We start from the raw sequence: 19,026 nt of genomic DNA on the forward strand, positions 1-19,026 counted from the left end.
ACATTCTGAGTGTTCCAAGGGTTACCAGGACTTGAAAGAGTTTCTTTTAGCGGGGATTTTAAGGTATTATCTCTAGCTTTTAGTGTCCTTATAAAATATTTCAGGGTGTCTGCCTCACAATAGATTGGTTGTCTTTGTAAGCCCAGCTCCAAACGTAGTCTTGCCCGCTGGATGAAACTTGGGAGATGGAAGATTTTTTTGAAGGTGGAAATTTGAGCGAGATCAAGACTAACAGAGCATGCACCAGGGAAGCCCTGATGCCCGTAAGTTAGGGCAGGAAGTAGAGTAGCTTTGGTCACCTTCAGAATGGATTCTGCAGAGGGGCTGCTCAGGGACAGGTTCAATCCTGTCAGGGAGTATGTAATTGCTCCTGCTCTCTTTTTCAAGGCAGCTAGATGAGCTACTGGGCTAGACGTCTCGTTGAACCAGACTCCCAGGTAATTATATTTTAGGGTTGTATATTTTAGGGTTGTATTACTTTTCTTATTCTTGCATCCGCCAAATATCAGTACCTTGGTCTTTTCCTGGTTGATTTTGAGGACGTTGACGGTATTGTATGTGTGAAGCATACTTAAGGCTCTTTGGAGACCCGATTTTGCTTGGTCCATTATTACAATGTCATCAGGGTATTGTAATATGTGCAGAGTCCTTTTTGCAGGGCCCAATTTTGGCGGAAGAAGATTACTATTCTCCAGGAATGTTCCAAGGTCGGCTGGGTAAAGTTTGAACAAGAGAGGGGCAAGAATGCAGCCTTGCTTTAGCCCGTCTTCAATGGCGATTTTTGAAGAGACTGTCTTTGGGCCGGTTTTAATTCGCACCCACGTGCTCTTATGCAGGGAGATGAGTGCTCCTAGAAGGCTCTGCGGAATCCCCTACTTGTTCAGCTTCCTCCATAGGATGTTACGAGACACTTTATCAAAGGCCGCATTGTAGTCTATAAAGCAGCAGTAAAGTGGAAGATAGTTTTTTTGTGCTGCTTGTTGACTCAGAATGGCTAGAGTTGTAATATTGTCTATTGTGGAGGCCGATGCCCGAAACCCTGTTTGGTAATAGGGTATGATGTTATTTTCTGCAACCCATTTTTCAAGCGACCTAAGAAGACACCGGGCGTATGCCTTTGACTCAAGATCTAGTAGGGCGATGAGTCGATAATTGGCCAGTAGCGTGGGGTCTCCTTTCGTTAATATGGGGCACAGAGTCGAGCCTAATCATGAGTCCTGTTGCTAACATGACTTAAACACGTTGTTATATAGGGGAGTCAAACATTCCGCCTACTCTTCCAGGGCACATTTGAATACCCCAGCAGGAAGGCCGTTGGGCCCTGGGGCTCTGTCGTTCTTCATGGCTCGCAGATATTTAGAGACCTCAGCTACAGTGGTCTGCTCATGAATTTCTGTTTGGATGGTATCAACGCGGTCTCTTAATTCAATCACCACAGGGTCCGAGGCGTCACTGCGATTTAGCTGAGTCACGTGCAGGGCCCAATCTTCTTCATGAACCGCGTTTCCTCTCATCTTGTTCGTGGAACGGAGCTTGTTCATGTAACTCCAAAACTGGGACTGATTGTTGCCCTTTAGCAAGGCAAATATTTTTAGCCACTCGTTCGGATCTTTTAGTCTCTTAGCCTCCAATGAAATTTCTAGAAGGTCTTTCGCAGTGAGGCTACATTATTGGCAGTGTGTACAGTTCCGATCAATTTGTGCCGGCACACAGCCCTTCTAAGGGTTTTTCTTTGGGAGGCAAATACTGGATCATAGGATTGCTTCGGGTGTAGCCCGGGTGATCTATGATGAGCCACATGGCCCGCTAGGAGATCTTGTAATTTAACAATGACATTGTCCCACCGGTGATGTAAATATGTGGGAGCATTGTTCCTGAAATCAGGAGTTTCGTCCTTAAGCCAAGTTCCCACCTTGACAGAACCTGAAGAGTCCTATTTGATTCTTCTAGCCAGGGTATGGAGTTCAACCCGCGTTGAGTACCCCACTTCTGTTAGTTCAACGGCGACTGGCATTTGCAAGTGCATTGTTACCGTTAGGGGTTTATGGTCGCTCTCCAAGCGATAGGGAATTTCCATCCTAGCAAGTTTATTTCCCAGAAGCGGTGATAGAAAAATGTAATCAATAGTTGAGCTATTCCTGAACGTTGGCAAAAAATGAGCACCCGGGTGCTGTTCCAGGGTCATTTGCTGAGCAGAGCGGAGGTTGTGAATTGTTAGAAAGGTGGTCATCGCTTCTTGCTCTTTGGTTTTCGTTGCTGATAGGGCGTTGATAGCAAGGTCTTTGATGTTAAAGTCCCCTAATAACAGTACCTCCGTAGACGCAAATTCCAGTAAAAGATCTTCCAGGTGTTTTATCAGTAAATCTGTTACAATTGATTTTATGATTTTCGTTGTATTATTGTAACAGTTAATTAGGAGCATGGAAAAGGCCCTGCCTGAGGATGAGAGGCCGGTGATGAGTGCAGTCTGCCCTGTCGTCATGTTCCGATGAATAGGTGTGGCCGTTATCTTACACCTTTGCTTGATGAAAATAGAGAGGCCCCCAGAGGGTCTTCCATGTGAGTTGGCCTGGACGGCTGGTTGGAAATTTCTTAATAGCCGAGCAGAGGCGATGGGGATAAAGACCAGGGGCCTCATTTATGAGGCCGTGCGTCACCTTTACGCCGCCGGTGCGTCACTTTTCGTGACGCACCAGTGGCGTAAAAAATGCGCCTTGTTGCGCCATATTTACAAAGTGATGCATCTAGGTAGATGCGTCACTCTGTATATCCCTGCGCCACATTATACCTGCGCCAGGTTTAATGTATGCAAGGGGGGCGTATTGACGCAAGAAGGGTCGTAGAAGTGACGCAGTGAAATCTATGAGATTTCACTGCGTCACTTTTAGGACGCTGTTGCGTCAAAATCTTGCACCTGCCTCACAGCAGGCATAAGACTGACGCAGGCCCTCTCACATGGGCTTGCCCCATGTGAAAGGACGCATTGCTGGAGTTGCGTCACTTTTGCGCTTACAGATACATCAGAAATACTGACGTATCTGTCACTCCTTGCGATATGATGCGTCATACATTAAATATGACGCATCAGGAATGTCGCAAGGAGTGCGCACTGAGAAGTGACGCATCGCTGCTTTCACGCAGCGATGCATTATTTCTCATAAATGAGGCCCCAGGTCTCCTGGAAACAAATGATGTTGCTTTTGTTCAGAAATTCCATGGCTGATTTTGAGGCAAAAGTTGACTTAAGCCCGGCCACATTCCAGGACGTGATTGTTAATTTAGAGTCGGGCCGGTTGGCTTCCTTGTTAGGAAGGGCACTGCTGGGCAGAGATGGTTGGAGGCTCTGGGACAGGATGCAAGTGGCGGCTGTCATTAGCGTGGAAGACAGGGCAATTGAGTTTGCAACTTATCAGGCGTTGATTGTTATGGCATGCGATGCTTATAAGATTGTCCGCTTTCAACGCTTTTGGAAGCCAGGCATGGGTTGCACCCCGGGACCCCTTCAGTAAGCTAGTAAGTTGCTTCACTGGGGCCTGCGGGAGAAGAACGTGGGAACATTTTTGTTGAGTAGGAACCCGCATTTCGATGCCCCAATTTTCAAATAGACTGGCTTCCCTGAAAATTGCGTTTCTGATGGATTCCTGGGACCATGTTGTAATGGTGGCCTCTGAGCCTCCTTTCCCTGGTATTGAGGAGAACTTGACCGATGTAAGGTCTGAGGAAGTAACCCCAGCCAGTGCTCGAACACAGTTGAATAAACAAATAAGATTATTTCTGTTAAGAATGTCATATGGGCCCTTGTGGTCGTAGTGAGGAAAAAAGACGAGTTCTGCTCCATTTTCCGGGTGCTGGTGATTCTGACTCCTAGCTATTTCGAGTTAGAAGTGCTGGCGCCTTCAGATGTTGGGGACGAGCTTCATGTGGATGATTGTTCCCCCCCGGTTGGGTTATCGTTCCCGGGACTTGTGTCAGTTTGGGCAAAAAATGCCTCTGCATGTGCATGGAGGAATCCCAACCGACTTTAGTTGGATCCTCTAGTGGATGGCACGCACAGCGGCCTATCGCTTTACCCTCTATCGCACTTTGAAGGTCCATGTTCAACATTTTTACCATTCCCTGGCATTTGAGTGGATTTTTCCGTGCTTCTGGCATTGCTGCTGCAAACTGTACAGTGTTGTTCCGACTGCCAAGGCTTTGGTCATGGATAATTGTTCCTATGGTTTTATTTGGCGATGATCCATTCACTGTCGTTGTAGAATATAGTTTGATAGCTCTTGTGGCCCCAGGGGCTCCCTGTGTTGATAGCCCGGGCTGTTCACTGGAATCCTTTGAACCCACGGGGGTCGTGCTTGTCTCAGTGGTTTTCTTTTTGGATTTTGAGGACAGGTTGAAGATAGGAAAGTAAGGGGGGCCCCTTGATTTAATAGCTAGCGTGCTGGGTACCACTGACCCTTCAAGCCCCACTCTCCTTTTCGCTAAGTGTTGTTTTTAGATTGTTTTTTAAGTTTCTTTCTCTCCCTCCTTGACAATGAAGGTTTTGTTGGAAGATTAGAGGAACTGTGGGTCGAATCAGTATGGGCAATGTCAGCACAGTCCGCTCGCGTAGTTACTAACTGCGTTGTTGTTGGACAGCTAGTGTCAGTGAGTTCCGAGCCCACAATGGGGTGGCCGGGGCTAATTGCTGGTAGCAAGCAAGCCGAATTTTTAGTAGCTGGGTCGGAAAAGGGGGGAGTATTTTTTCTCCCTGGTGATGGACCGGCTGGTGTGGTGGAGCGTAAAGGCTCTTCAAAGGTGAAAGGAATTTGAGACTCTTGCGTGGACTTAGGTGACCTATTTCCATTGATGTGACACTTCAAGCTTTTCATGATTGCGCCCAAGATTTCAGGGAGAGACGAAAGTTTATTGATTATTGGAGAGCAAGAGCAGGAAGTCAAGTTGTCCATTGGCCCCACCAAGCCCTCAAGAGAGCTTATCCTGGAACCCAAGTCCGACAGTGCTGAAGCCAAAGTTTGCATTAGATCGATCTGCAGTTCCATTTTCTGCGACTGCCATAGTGTGGCTTTAGCAATTGCATCTTGCTTTGCATGAAGAGAGGTCAATGAGACCGAGATAGAGTTTGTGTGGTCCAAAGAGGCGAACACAGGTGATTCCTGATCCTCTAGTAGAGTTCTAAAAGAATTTGAATGCAGGCCGAAGCCCGGAGAATGGGCGAGTGATTCTTCGATTCGGGTTTCTAAGGAAGCCAGGAATCAGTTGGATAATTGATTAGATGACAAAGGGCCTCATAGTTTGGGCTCTTATTTAAAGATGAAGGGTCGATGTGGATGATTGGGGGTGCCCCTGGACGTAAACTTAAACTGTGTTGTGATGGGGGATTCTGTGATAAATCAACCACGTTGCAATTGTCTGAGTATTCTGGCGATATGGACGAGACGCTGTCGTGGACTTGAGCTTGGACTTGGAGCTTGGTTGAGGTGTTTAGTGCAGTGATGTTTGAGGAATCAGAGCCAAAGACTGGTGAGGGTAGATTTCCCAGGGCTGTGGAGGAGGCATTTAGTGAGACAAAAAAAACTGTCCTGGGTCATGATGACGTCTTCCTGGGAGGGCGTATGCAGCTGGTAGAACTCATGTGAAGCAGAGGATTTGGACGAGGGTAGAGGGGGATTCTCCGGAGTTGGACTTTTGATGTAGGCAAGGCTGGGAGAGCAATGATTATCAATCTGAGTATCAGCATTTGAATCCGCATCATGCTGTATTATTTGGGTAGAGGGAGAGCCATTTTGAACGCACTCTATCTAGGAGCCTCCGTCTCAGTCACCCGACAACTCCAGACTGCCCAGAACACCGCAGCAAGGCTACTAACTGGTACCAGCCACCGTACATCAGCTGCACCTTCGTTGAGGACCCTGCACTGGCTCCCAATAAAGGAGCGAGTCCACTTTAAGACCCTCTGTCTGGTCTATAAAACTCTCTATGGGAATGCCCCTCCCATTTTAAACGACATGGTCAGACCATACAAACCATCCAGGGATCTTCGTTCAAATCATCAAAACTATCTAATAATCCCCAAGACCAACAGAGCCCGAACAGGGGGCCGTCTCTTTTCGCTAAATGCGGCCAGGCTGTGAAACGCCCTTCCTTTACCACTCCGTCAAGAACCCAGCCTGCTCGCATTTCGCAAAAAGCTAAAAACAGCACTGTTCCCTAAGATATAGACAAGCTGGCTCTCTGTAGTTAGGTTTTCCTATGCTTATTTCTTCTGTTCAAAATCAAGCGATTGGATGCTTCCGAGTAGCCATGCGCTATAGAAAAACCTTTTCAATTCAATTCAATTCAATTTTGGAAAACAGTTTTGCAAAAAACATCGCTGATCCGAGGTTGCGATAGCGGGCCACCAGAGTGTGACATTTTATCTTGAGGTGGCGGTGACCCCTGTTAAACCCCCCCGGGGGAGGCGGAACGGAGAGTAGTGCCCTTTCTCCGTGGTAGTTTTCTAAGTTGCTTAGAGGTATCCATGGCAGGCCAACAAGGTATTATTTGTGGGCTTAACGGGGGCGGGACTTACACACCCCCTGTCCCCTCTCAAGAGTGATGGAAGCCCAGAAGTGATGGGAAGGAACTGTGAAAACAGCGACAGCCCAAGAACAGTCTGACTGGGTTCCGTCTTGCGGCGCAGATGAGAATTGCCAGTTGACGCTCTTCCTTCCAACCCTATAGATGTCGACTCACTCAGTAATGGTTGCCACCGCTCGGACCCTCTATGCGCCCAGTCATATAGCACCCCCCCAGTGGCACCGTCCTCTCTGAGTCTCTGAGCGGCGCAAGGGAGTAGACCGGCTGAGGTCTGAAGGTCCTGTGAGCTGCCTCAGCTGCAGACGACAGGCCCAGCAGCAGCCAGTGATCAGTGATCAGGCGACCAGCGGTCAATCAGTCCGTGAACTGCACCCCCTGAGGGGTCACACCCCTAGGCTCCTAGCGACTGCAAGCAATGGATATAGTACTGGCCTCAGCCCAGCGCACCACCAGCAGCTTAATCACCAGACAGCGAAGACAGGGACCAGGGGCCAATTTTGACTTCTCACCTGTCGACCGGCATGTCCCCTCAGGGTTGGCAGCGGTGGTGTAGCGTCTCCCCCTTCTCGACGGGTACGTCCTGCACACAGGTGCCTCCCACAAACCACAGCTGGGTCAGGAACAGACTCCGTGGGGTGCCGCGGGGGGGCCGGGGGGGGCCACGTTGATCCCTCGTGGTTGTTCGCCGTTTTACTGCAGCACAGCAGCTCTCCTGGGTCTCCCCAGTGCCGGGTGCCAGACGCTCCAACCGGTGCCCCATCTGTCCAGCGCGGCTGTGGGGAATCAGGCCTCGCGGGGAATCAGGCGAGGCGGATCAGCCACGAGTGACAAAGCCGACAGGGTTTGCCCGACTCGGCCCGGCCAACACAGCTCAGCACGGCTCGCAGCGAAGCAATGGCAATCTGGCGTTCTGGCGTCCTGCGTGTTGCTCTCTCTGCTGCACTTTTGCGGTCAGAAGCTGCCTAGACATTCCAGGAAAGCGGTGTGTGGAACATAGTGGGTGCGTATATTTGCTTATTCCAAGAGACACACCTTCTGTCAAAAGATGATCATACAATGAATTTGCACTGGTTTTCTCAAAAATATTGGTCTGTTGGGTCTTTGCCATAGCATGTATTTCCCTAACAACACCAACAGCATTTTCTCACTGGAGGTCTCTCAGGGCCACAGCCATGCTCATGGGGAGCAATCTAAAATAGGTTATGAAGAATGACCATTACAGCACCATGAATCACTTCAGCTTTGGGAGTAATTTCCTTTGGTGGATCCTATGTGGCTACAGCTCCCACAGGTCCTCAGTCCAGGTGAAATGGGTATCCTCTGGTTCCTTTCCCATTCAGAGAGGGCAGTGCAGTGACAGGGGTGCCTTCTGTCCCCATTCCTGTTTGTCCTAAATATGGGATCATTGGCCCAATGCATCCAGGCAGATCAAAGTATCATAGGGCCACAAAATCTACACAATTAGCCTCTATTCAAGTGATGTCGCTCTGACAGACACAATTGACTCACTACCTGCTCTAATACGTACATTGCAGGGTTTTGAGAAGTCTCAGAATTTAATGTTAATTTACAGAAGTCACAGATCCTAAACCTAATGGTCCCCCAGGCAGGTCAAGATCAGCTGAACACTCAATATCCAATCACATGGGCCAAGATGCCCGTCCCTTACTAAGGCATGCAAATAGCACACTAGCTTCCAAACAGCTGAGATTAACTACTGTTTGCTTCTCAGACAAGTGAAGGCAGGCTTATACACCTGGTGTCAGTACTGGATCTCCTGGTTTGGTCAAAGTGCTGCCCAAAAAATGACTCTCACCCAAGGTTCTATTCAAATTCCAGTCTCCACCACTGACCCTTCCGATAACACACTGCAAACGGATATTAACAGGTTTGTGTGGGATAGGAGAAGGCCTGCATGCACCATTAATTAATCCACAGACCTACCCCAGAGGAGGGATTAGGAGTGTCTAACATCACACAATATGTACAAACGGCACAGCTCAGGTATATGGTGGAGTGGGGCCAAGCGGAATCTGAGAAGCATTGGTGCTTCATGGACCAGGCGATTGTGAGTATATAGATCTGGAAGGTCGGGTCCCCTGGTTGTCCTGGCGATAAAGGGTATGGGGCTTGTACTCCTCCCCCCTAAACAAGATACCCATTGGCAGTCTGGGATAGAGTTGCTGTGCACAAAGGAATAACATCATATCATTCACCATTGGCCCCTTTCTTTACTAACCCAGACTTCACCACAGACCTTCAAATTGGCCACTTCCTTTGGTGGAAAATGGCAGGTTGTAAAATAATTGATAGTCTGTTTAACACACATGGGATGATTTATTTTGAAATACTACAAAATGAGTATGTCCTGCCTGAGTGAGACCACATACAATACTTAAAGATTAGACACTGGGTGACATATCCTTCCATTAAGCCATACACTCACTCAAAGACATTTAACACAATTTAAGAAATTAATTTTCTTGAAGGACAAAGATAATTAACTGATAACAGAGTTGCCTGCCCTCCTGGCATAGCCCCACACACACAAGAAAAACACAGGCAAGAACCAATGGGAAACAGAATTAGGGCAGACCCTTACTCACAAAGATTAGGAGAACAATATTTACAATGTGTCTAGTACAGAGACTACCTTTAAGATCGTTTCCTACTGGTACCTGACTCCTGCCCGGGTAAAGAAATGGCATCGGAAGCGTGTTAAAGAATAGAGAGGGGATGCAGGGGTCCTGGACTCAATTGCATCTGCTCTGGAACTGCCCAAAACTGTCCCAGTACTGGGAGAATATTCTAGTTGATATAGACCAGGTCTTCCGATACCGATCCCAAGCTTCTCAGCATATGCCCTCTTATCATACACACTGAAAGCCCTGAAAGCCCTAAGAGGTCATCAAATTGCTTCAGCCCTGAGAGCAACACAAAGAGCTCTCCTTTCCCTTATGGGGTCAAACAGAGACCCAGTTCATGCTACCTGGCTTCACAAATTGTGCCACTTAGAAGGCATGGAAAAATTTACACTATCTGCAGAGCATAAACCAACACTAATCAAGAGATTTGAGCACCCTTTAGCAATCTCTTACCATCCGAATTTAACTAGCTCAACTGCTCAAATTACTAAATCTTCTCCCAAACGGTGTAATATGGAGGACAATGGTTGATAACATGGTGATATGGGTGGCCTTTGGCACGAAGAGCCTCTGGGTTTCTGGGCAGAAACATGGTGGTGACACTTCAGCTATCTTCTTAATATGTGTGCATAGGGAGTAGTGCGGAAGGGAGAGCTTTCCGATTTCAGGTAGGATGTTTTCAATTTACACATTCACTGCTGGCCTCCAGGTTGTAGGCGACAGCGCTGTATGTTTCTCTTCCTTCTTCCTTTTCATCAAATGAATGAAAAGTAAGTGATCTATAAAAAAAAGAAGTATTTTAATAAATGCAAAACAAAATGCTACACACAAAATTACAAATATATTCAAAATGACTGGGTTGAAAAAACAATAGGAACACCCTCTGACATCCTGCAGGGGACTATATTAAAGAATTTTCACGTTCCTCACCCCCCACCCCCAAATGTGGATTAGGCCTAATATGTCTGACACGTTTTTAATGGTTCACAAGCTAGGAGACCATAACCCCTAGAATCACAATATGGCCATATATGCCTATAGTAATCAGCGCGTACACAGTTAAAAAAAAACTATCAGGCCAACTGGATTTACCTTAGGCGTTCACCATTATTAAGCATTTCAGGATACTGCCACACATATATGCACATATTATGACTACTACAACAACAAAAATCCATTCACATGTGTACTATATTTCCCAATGTTCCAGCAACCAGAGAATCTAGAAACTCATTGAACCCCTACACTCCTCAAATAAACCAAAAGATGAATGGAAGCAGTGCAAGCACAGCCATACTTTCCAACAACCCTTTTACCTTCCCACTCTGCATGGATTCTAGCAATGTATGAGTCAAGAGAAGACACAAAGGTGTACTATAGGTGTTGAAGGGGGCACGTTTCTTTTGAGGCTGGGATCCCCTAACAGGTTGACAGGTCCAGGCATAGGCAGCCAATATCATTTAAATGTGGGGAGCGGGTTGGAGGGGGAGTGAGGGGCCACGGGAGCGCTTGGGAGCATGGGGCGGGTGGACCGTACAGGGGAGTAATAAATAAAAAAGTACCTTATGTTGATGGCCTCCTCGCCAATCGCTGCATGTACGCTGCTCCCATTACAGACACCCCAACCAATCCTCATCCAATCCCCCGCTGCTCTCAAGCATGAGAGCAGCATGGAGATCGGCCTGAGCGGGCTGAGATCATGCTCGCCCAGGCACAGGGAGTCTGTGCTGTTTCTGCAACCTGGCTGCACAATACAGCTGGGTTGGAGAAAGCAAAGTGCTCATAGTAGTTCCGCCAGTCTAAGACAGCCGGCCAAACTGACATGCGCACTTACAAGGGCACATACCACACCTCCTCCCCACTCCCATGGCCCAGGCCAGCCTGGCCCTTCTCTACACACGCTGGCACAGAGCTAGCAGCTAAAAAATAAAATGATCCTAAGATATTGTAGTTTTTTAAAATCTGCTGGCTCTGAGCCGGGAGGGTGGGGGGGGGGGACCCTCCTCCACTATTGCGGAGGAGCCTCCACTGGGTCTTGGGGTATCTCATGCCAAGTAGGGTTTTCGGGTGTCTGTTTCGCCAATGCTTGCAGTTTTATAGAGGGTGAACTCGACGCAAATGTATTGCAGCACTTTTCATGAGCACCAGTTACATTACAACAAGGACACATTCATTTTTTTGTAGTCACGGGGAGATGCAGTGATTTGAGCAGAATCACAAGATGTTGATCGATGACAAGACTGGAACCTAGGGGCATTTTACCAAGATTAAGCGATAATTATCGCTTAACCAGGTTAGCGGCAATATTATTATCGCCGAGCTCCGCCGATTTTTATCGCAGATAAACCTTGTTATTATCAAGGTTTATCTCAAAAGCGATGAAAATCGGCTGAAATCCATGAATATCGCTGAAAAGTCAGCGATATTCATGCATTACCGAGCTAATGCTCTTAGCCATGTTATCCACCTACGATTGGATAACATGGCTAAGAACTGCTCTGGGCAGGCGTTAGCTTTTGGAGATATTCGCGCTTAGCGCAACTATTTCCAAAAGTACGCCTTTGTAGGTAATAGGAGATAGCGATGTTAGCAACTGTTTACAGTCGCTTACATCTTGGCACGCCCACTTTGCATGTCATTAGTGATAACTATCGCTGACATGCAATGCGGGCCCCAAGATGATTGCTGTCTTCTACTAGCTGTCGCTAACTGGTGTTAGCGACAGCTAGGTAATAGGACGATAAAATGATCGCCGCTTTAGCGGGAAACATTCCCGCTAAAGTGGCGATAAGGCCCTTGACAATATGCCCCCAAGTTCCCCAGCTCCGTAAGACAACAGTTTTGGCCATTCGGGATCATCCTCTATCTTCCTTTATGGCGGCAAATATTTTTCCGGCCCCACACCCATTAGCCGACTGATTAGGACCACAGACGTGCCACGCTCAAGTGCTTAAGTTACAATATGATATCTATAATCAGTAGGCCAAATGGAGATTTCTGCGGCTGGCTTCTATGTGTGCGCTCTAGCCACCAGGAGTGCTGTGTTGGGGACTCCTGACAAATGATTGGTCGTTTTTTTTCTTTGATGGTTTCCTTTACATTTTCGCAGCCCTGTAGAACTGCTGGTTCGGTGGTATTCTCCTGAAGAGTTGTCTTCCTGCAGCAACACCCTCGTTCCTCACGGCATACCACTCTCCCTTCCTGCAACCCCAAGACACCCCAGGCCTTTTTCCACGTTCAGGTTTGCTCAGCAAAAGCATAAGCATCCACCCCTAAGGATAACAATGTTACTAATTATTTTTCACAATATTAGCCACACCAGCACTAGGACACAGAGAAAAGCAATCAGTAAATCAGCGGCATCAAGACATAATTGTTGACATTGGAATGAAAGACTCACAAAATTAGACTTTGATTTGGAACCCCCCCAAAAACAACAGTATTAAGAACAAAATCACTGATATTGGAAAAGAAAGACTAAAACATCACACCACTTGTAATTGCGAACCCTGTGAAAACAGGTGCTGGTGCTGGGATCCCAATTTAGCAGGTCACTTGTAATCAGAAGCTTGCATTTTGATTTGCAGTATTAATACAGTGTTGTATTGCTGTATTTGTTGAAATGTCAATAAAGAAAAGTGTTAATAATAACCTTACACTTTGATTTTGAACAAAAAAAAAAGCTGACACATTAGAAGGGTGACAAACGTTGAGACTTGTGGGGCAATCCAAACAATAACACTATTGTAGCGAGGTACACTGACCATGTGACTGGGAGGAACTAATATTGAGGTAAGTAATATCACCCTGCAGGAACGTCATATACAGAAAACTGATTATCACTATAAAATGAAGATACATAACTAATAAGACAATTACTATTTTTAACTCCTTAACTATGCACCTTGGCGATTCTATCTATCTTAAGGGCACATAGATGTGAAGTTAAGGATATTAAATCTATACTTACCTATATATTCTTACCTTCACAATTTAGTGCTAGTTGACACTCTGGATACCAGAGCTTTGCTGTGTGATGTGTAAAACTCAAACTTTGACAGGACACCTGGGCAAGAGAATGGCGGGAATCCTAAAATGAGATATAAAGGCACTGTCATGGGAGCAGGGAGACAGTGACTATACAGGTGCACGCTCTCATTCCGGCATTATTTTGAATCATTACCTGATGACACTGTTTGAATAAAGACTCGATTTCAACATACACAAGGTGAGTAAAAGTGGGAATAAAAATGCAGAGTTAGCATGTTGCAATTGGGAAAAGGACAGTCTTTCTCACTACCACGTTGTTCTCTTCTAGGCTCTAACTCCCGTGTTCCACAAACCTCACGGCCTCTAACCCACGCTTTTGCTCCTTACTATTTGGTAAGCAGTGGAGGGCACGCTTGAGTCACTCAGCTAATATTCCTATGTTCATGAAAGAAGCCTGACCCCAAACTAATGGCAGCTAGGACTTCAGCACGCAACAACTGTGAAATATATAGTCATTCTAGAATATTTAATTCATATTCATCATGATTTTTAACATTTTTCAGTTCCACAAAATTACAATTTCAAAAGTACATCTTTATATACATATCACAATACATGAGTTTTACAGTGGAATTGTACATAATAGAAACCACAATCTTTTGTACCCAATGCATTTCGGGACGCAAGGTCCCTTCGTCAGGGGTCCCTGCAAGAAAAAGGAAACATTTTATCCGATGCCAGTGTCAGCTAATTGAAATGCATTAGTGACATAATTTTCTAATTCAACAACTGAGAGAACTCAAATTTTTGAAACACTACCATGTTTGGTCCTTACTACACTCCTCATCTGTTACTCAACCCTCAAAAACACCCTAATAATAAACAGAAGCAAAGTGATCATGACGCTCACCTTGAAAACAGAAGATAATGCCATAGCGATTTCTATTAAAACACCCTAATAATAGTAAACAGAAGCAAAGTGATCAAAACGCTCACCTTGAAAACAGAAGATAATGCCGTAGCGATTTCTATTAACAATTGGAAACTGAAGTTTCTTTCTTCAAATTCATGCGAGTAGTACGTTTAAAACATTTCTTCACGAACATTTGTCCACTACAATCTGGAGATAATCCACAAACAAAATTCAAACCCAAAAGCACATTTCAAGCACCTATTTCACACAAGTCCCTGGATACATTTGAAATTCTGGTGAAATCTGATTTGCAAAAAATACATTTCAAACGCAAACTAAGGAATTTGACACGTGCTGAATACAGTGCTTTGCAGCTATTGGCCCAAGATGACAAACTGACATTCCATAAGGCAGATAAAGGAGGGGGACTTGTAATTATGGACACTGATTTCTATCTACAAAAGGGTACAGAACATGTAATGGATGACACTATCTATGGCTTACTCAATAATGATCCCACAATGGAAATATCAGATACATTGAGCAAAATACTTGATCAGGCTGAAAAAATGAGTTGGATTGACACAAAAACAAAAGGCTTTTTGTTTGAAACATTCCCAAGAAGACCTAAGATTTACTTCTTGCCAAAAATTCATAAAAACCTCACCAACCCTCCATTCAGACCTATAGTTTCAGGCTGTCAATCAATATTTGAACATCTAGGAGTATTCATTGATCAATATCTACAACCTTTCATTCAAAGATGGCCAACGTACATTGAGGACACCTCAGATTTTTTGAGAAGTCTGGCTGTTGTACCAACTGAGCGAATGGATACTTTGATTCTATGCACAATAGATGTCGTTGCTCTCTATACTATGTGGGTGAATTAAATATTCTAGAATGACTATATATTTCACAGTTGTTGCGTGCTGAAGTCCTAACAGCCATTAGTTTGGGGTCAGGCTTCTTTCATGCTCATATAACTGTTCAGCAGGCAGTAATTCAGCACAGCACACATACCAAATTAACTTGATAAATTGTCGAACCGAGTGCGACCTCCACCCACATTCAATATTCCTATGTTGCCAGGTCCGACAATCTAAAGATTAGTTGTCCAATTCATGTCACTTAAACTTGTTTTCTTTGTTCTATTCCTTTTCAGAGACTATATTAGGCCCTGAAGAGATACCCCAATAATTCGGTGGGATTCGAAACGCGTAGGCCCTTGCCACCTACTGGTCTGCGAGAGCTGCTGGTGATCTAATGAACCCCTCCTGCAGTTCAATGTTGTACATTACCTCTGATTAAAAATTCCAATGAGTTTTGTATAATTTGTTTGACACATAGGAATGTACTTGGCAAGAATTAATTAATTAATTTTTTGCACTTTAGCGTAAAATCTTCGCAGCCTGTGGCCATCCCCTTTTTTCTTTCTCTATATTGTAATATATATATATTTTATTATATGCTGTGTGTTTTCTCTTTTACAGTTTGAATGTGTCTTGCTTGCCTGTGATATGCGTGGAATTTTGAATGAATGACTAATGTAGAGTTATATTCTAAAGTCTTTCATGTCCCTTTTTACAAGTTTCTCTTTTTTGTATGATAAACTGAAGAAATTGGTTGAAATGTTTATGTAATAATTTGATAAAATAAAAAGCTATTAACTAGCACTACCCTTCCTAGAATTTTTATTCTAGTTTAGGATGTCTATTTGGTTATTTTAATCCATTTATATCAGTACTGGCAACCCTGTTTGTTTTACAATATAAATGAGATCGGCAGGCACTGGGATAGACAACCACAAACTTGGACACTGGCACACAAATAGACACTGACACTGGGATGGCAGGTACATATGTTGACTGCCTGACATAACATAGCAATATACACAAAGAATCGCATAGTGTGATTTAACATACCACAAGGCAGCAAAGTTCAAATTTTACCATTATACAATCTCACATTTTCCATATGACTCAGAAAACTTTAACATGTTTGTTTTTGCACTATGACTCATTCCATCCTGAATACTTGCTTAGATTTACACTTAGACATCTTGAGAATCAGGCTGATTTACACCATTACTTAGAAAACTTACAATCTTGGGCACATTTGTATCATTAAACAATAATCCTTGTACAGTTTCAGATTTTCCTCATAGCACACTAATACCCAGCTCACAACCATATTTGCACCCTCGCTCCTTAATACTGCCACAACCAACATATCACCAAAAATGGCATATTTACTAATATACAAAAGCCATTTTATTTGTAGACGGCATAGAATATTATCTGATGATGTGCCACACCCCTCCCCATCCTTCCACAACAGTGATTTGTTTCCTGGCTTCTTCCTTCATATGCTTCCAACTGCACAAGGGTGCAGAAGCTTACATCAGTACTAGAGGTCCCTTTAAACTGAGCAGAAACTGTGCAGTACCCTAGGCCATTACTAGAAGTCCCTCTAAAGTCAGCAGGAGGGTTGAAGTACCTCATGTAATTACTGGAAGACCACCTACTATCAGCAGAAGCACGTGATTTAAAATAGTTTTCACACTTGTATTGTGGTGGACAAAATCATGTTTTTTATATAAATTGTTGCATTCGTGATTTTCACCAGAATGACAACAAATGAAATAGGATCTTTCTTGCACTATAGCCATTCGTTTCATGTGTTACTTGGTATGTAAATTGTCACAGGTTCGCGATGCGTAGTATCCTAGGATATTGTTCAATGCTGACTTAAAAAAATACAGCATAGTGTTGCATTTGATTCCATTATTTTTAAATATTATTCACTGGGTTTAAATTGCAAGCAACTGATACTAAACAATAGTCACCCTAATAGAGAAAGAGATTTTTTGCTCAATAGTGCCACTGCCCTCTCTTATTTTTGCCACTCTTTTCTTTGACTTGTGTTACATTCTGATGAATATGAATTGAGCAGCAATGTATTGCAACATTTGGGCATTTTTCATTTATACTTTACGCAACAAAATCAAGGCATATTCAAGCATTTCAGAATAAATAATACATTGTACTCAAATCTCATGATGTTTTAACTAATTGTGTCGTTTTCTAATGTAGTTCAGTTCAGTGATACCGTTATCGGATAGGCCAACCTTTGCTTGTTGAGGTTGTGCTGTTGCTCAATGAGTGTGCAATGAAAACAGTATTGTTAAAATCTTAACCACATGGATGCACCTCTAGGACAGTGGATTTAGAAGGGTGCATGTTAAACGATGGGTGGAAAATTCTGCCCAACCATGTTATGGTGGCCATCTTAGCTGAGGGTAAATCAAAAATAATACAGACTCCCTTTTGATCCATCACCAAGGCAAAATCACCATCGCAAAACATACAATACAATACAATAGTCCAAGGGGCTGGTACCAGATCCGACAATCACACCAATCAACAAATGATTCAAGGCAGCGGACGCAAGCATGATAATGTCTGGATGGGGCTGACCCAAGTCCCATGGACAGTGTATTTCTGTGTGTTGATGACATGACGTCTGGTAAACAGTTAAAGCTGTCACTAACTTGGCCTAAAAAAAGGAGTGCATAAATTAGCAGAAATACCAAACAATGGAATCAGAATAAATGACTCATTAATTGCAATTTATCAGTGACATTTTCTAAAAAGATTTACAGCTTCATTTGGAGTTGGGCTCGTAGTTAGCCTGTGGGGTTAGTGGAAGCCTCTATTTTCACCTCCCTGGCAGGGTTCTTTCTGGCTTCAGTGCTTCTGCCACTGGATCCTTCTCTTACTGACTTAAAAGAAGGATGCCAAGTGGGAGCCATTTCTACTTTTTCCCATGAAGGATTCAGGGGCATATTATCAAGGGGGGCGATAGGCAATTTTCACCACTTTAGCGGCCGTTTTCGGCCTCTAAGCGGCGAAAATTCTATTGCCCTATTAGCAAGCTGTCGCTAACAGCAGTTAGCGACAGCTTGAAGGCGATAGCCCGCATTGCATGTCAGCGATATTTATTGCTAATGACATGCAAAGTGGGCGTACCGAACCTGTTAGCGACTGGAAGCAGTCGCTAACATCGCTATCGCCTATTAGCAAGGCAGGCGTAGCGAGGGAAATATTCGCGCTAAGCGCAAATATCTCCAAATACTAATACCTGCCCAGACCAGTTCTTAGCCATGTTATCCAATGGGAGGTGGATAACATGGCTAAGAGCATTTTGTCGCTAATGCGTGAATATCGCTGTATTCTCAGCGATATTCACGCATTTCGCAGCTATCGCCAGGTATTTTATCACTTTTGAGATAAGCGTTGCTAATAGCACTGCTGTAGATGATTCTAGGACTCTAGTAAATATTCCCGATTTCATGCCCTTATGTGGTTATATCAAATCATACCCTTATACAGGCATAAGAATCATACCCATATTAAGACATAGCCAATGCAGTCCAAATACGGCCTTAAGCAACACATGGTGTTTTGGAGCAGATCGGCTATCTACTTGCCCGACGCCCTGCTGATGCGAGTGCCGAAGGAAGCCGACCCTCCCTGCTGACGCACTGAGAGAGACGCTGTCTTTTCTCCTGCTGAGAAATCCAGCTCCAGTGTTTCCCTGTCACCCTTGCGAGTTGCTGGGAGATCGAGTCCTGAGAAAGAGATACAAGACCTCCTTCATTCTATAACCAAGGTACGGAGCTGATTAGAGCCATAGAGAATTCTTGATTCAGATTCTTGGCAAAACCGATAACTCATCTACTCCTTCCCTGTTCTAGGCTTAGGTTAGGTACACCGGGATAGGTGTATCTTAGAAACACCAGTTGAGTATGTTTAGTCTTTATTTTATCATTGTATGTATTTTATCTATTTTAAGTATCTTATGGCTTAGAAACCATTTAAATGCTTTTACAGTATTATTTCA

This window comes from Lissotriton vulgaris, chromosome 7 (genome assembly GCF_964263255.1).
Source record: "Lissotriton vulgaris chromosome 7, aLisVul1.2, whole genome shotgun sequence".
Classification (NCBI taxonomy): Eukaryota; Metazoa; Chordata; class Amphibia; order Caudata; family Salamandridae; genus Lissotriton; species Lissotriton vulgaris.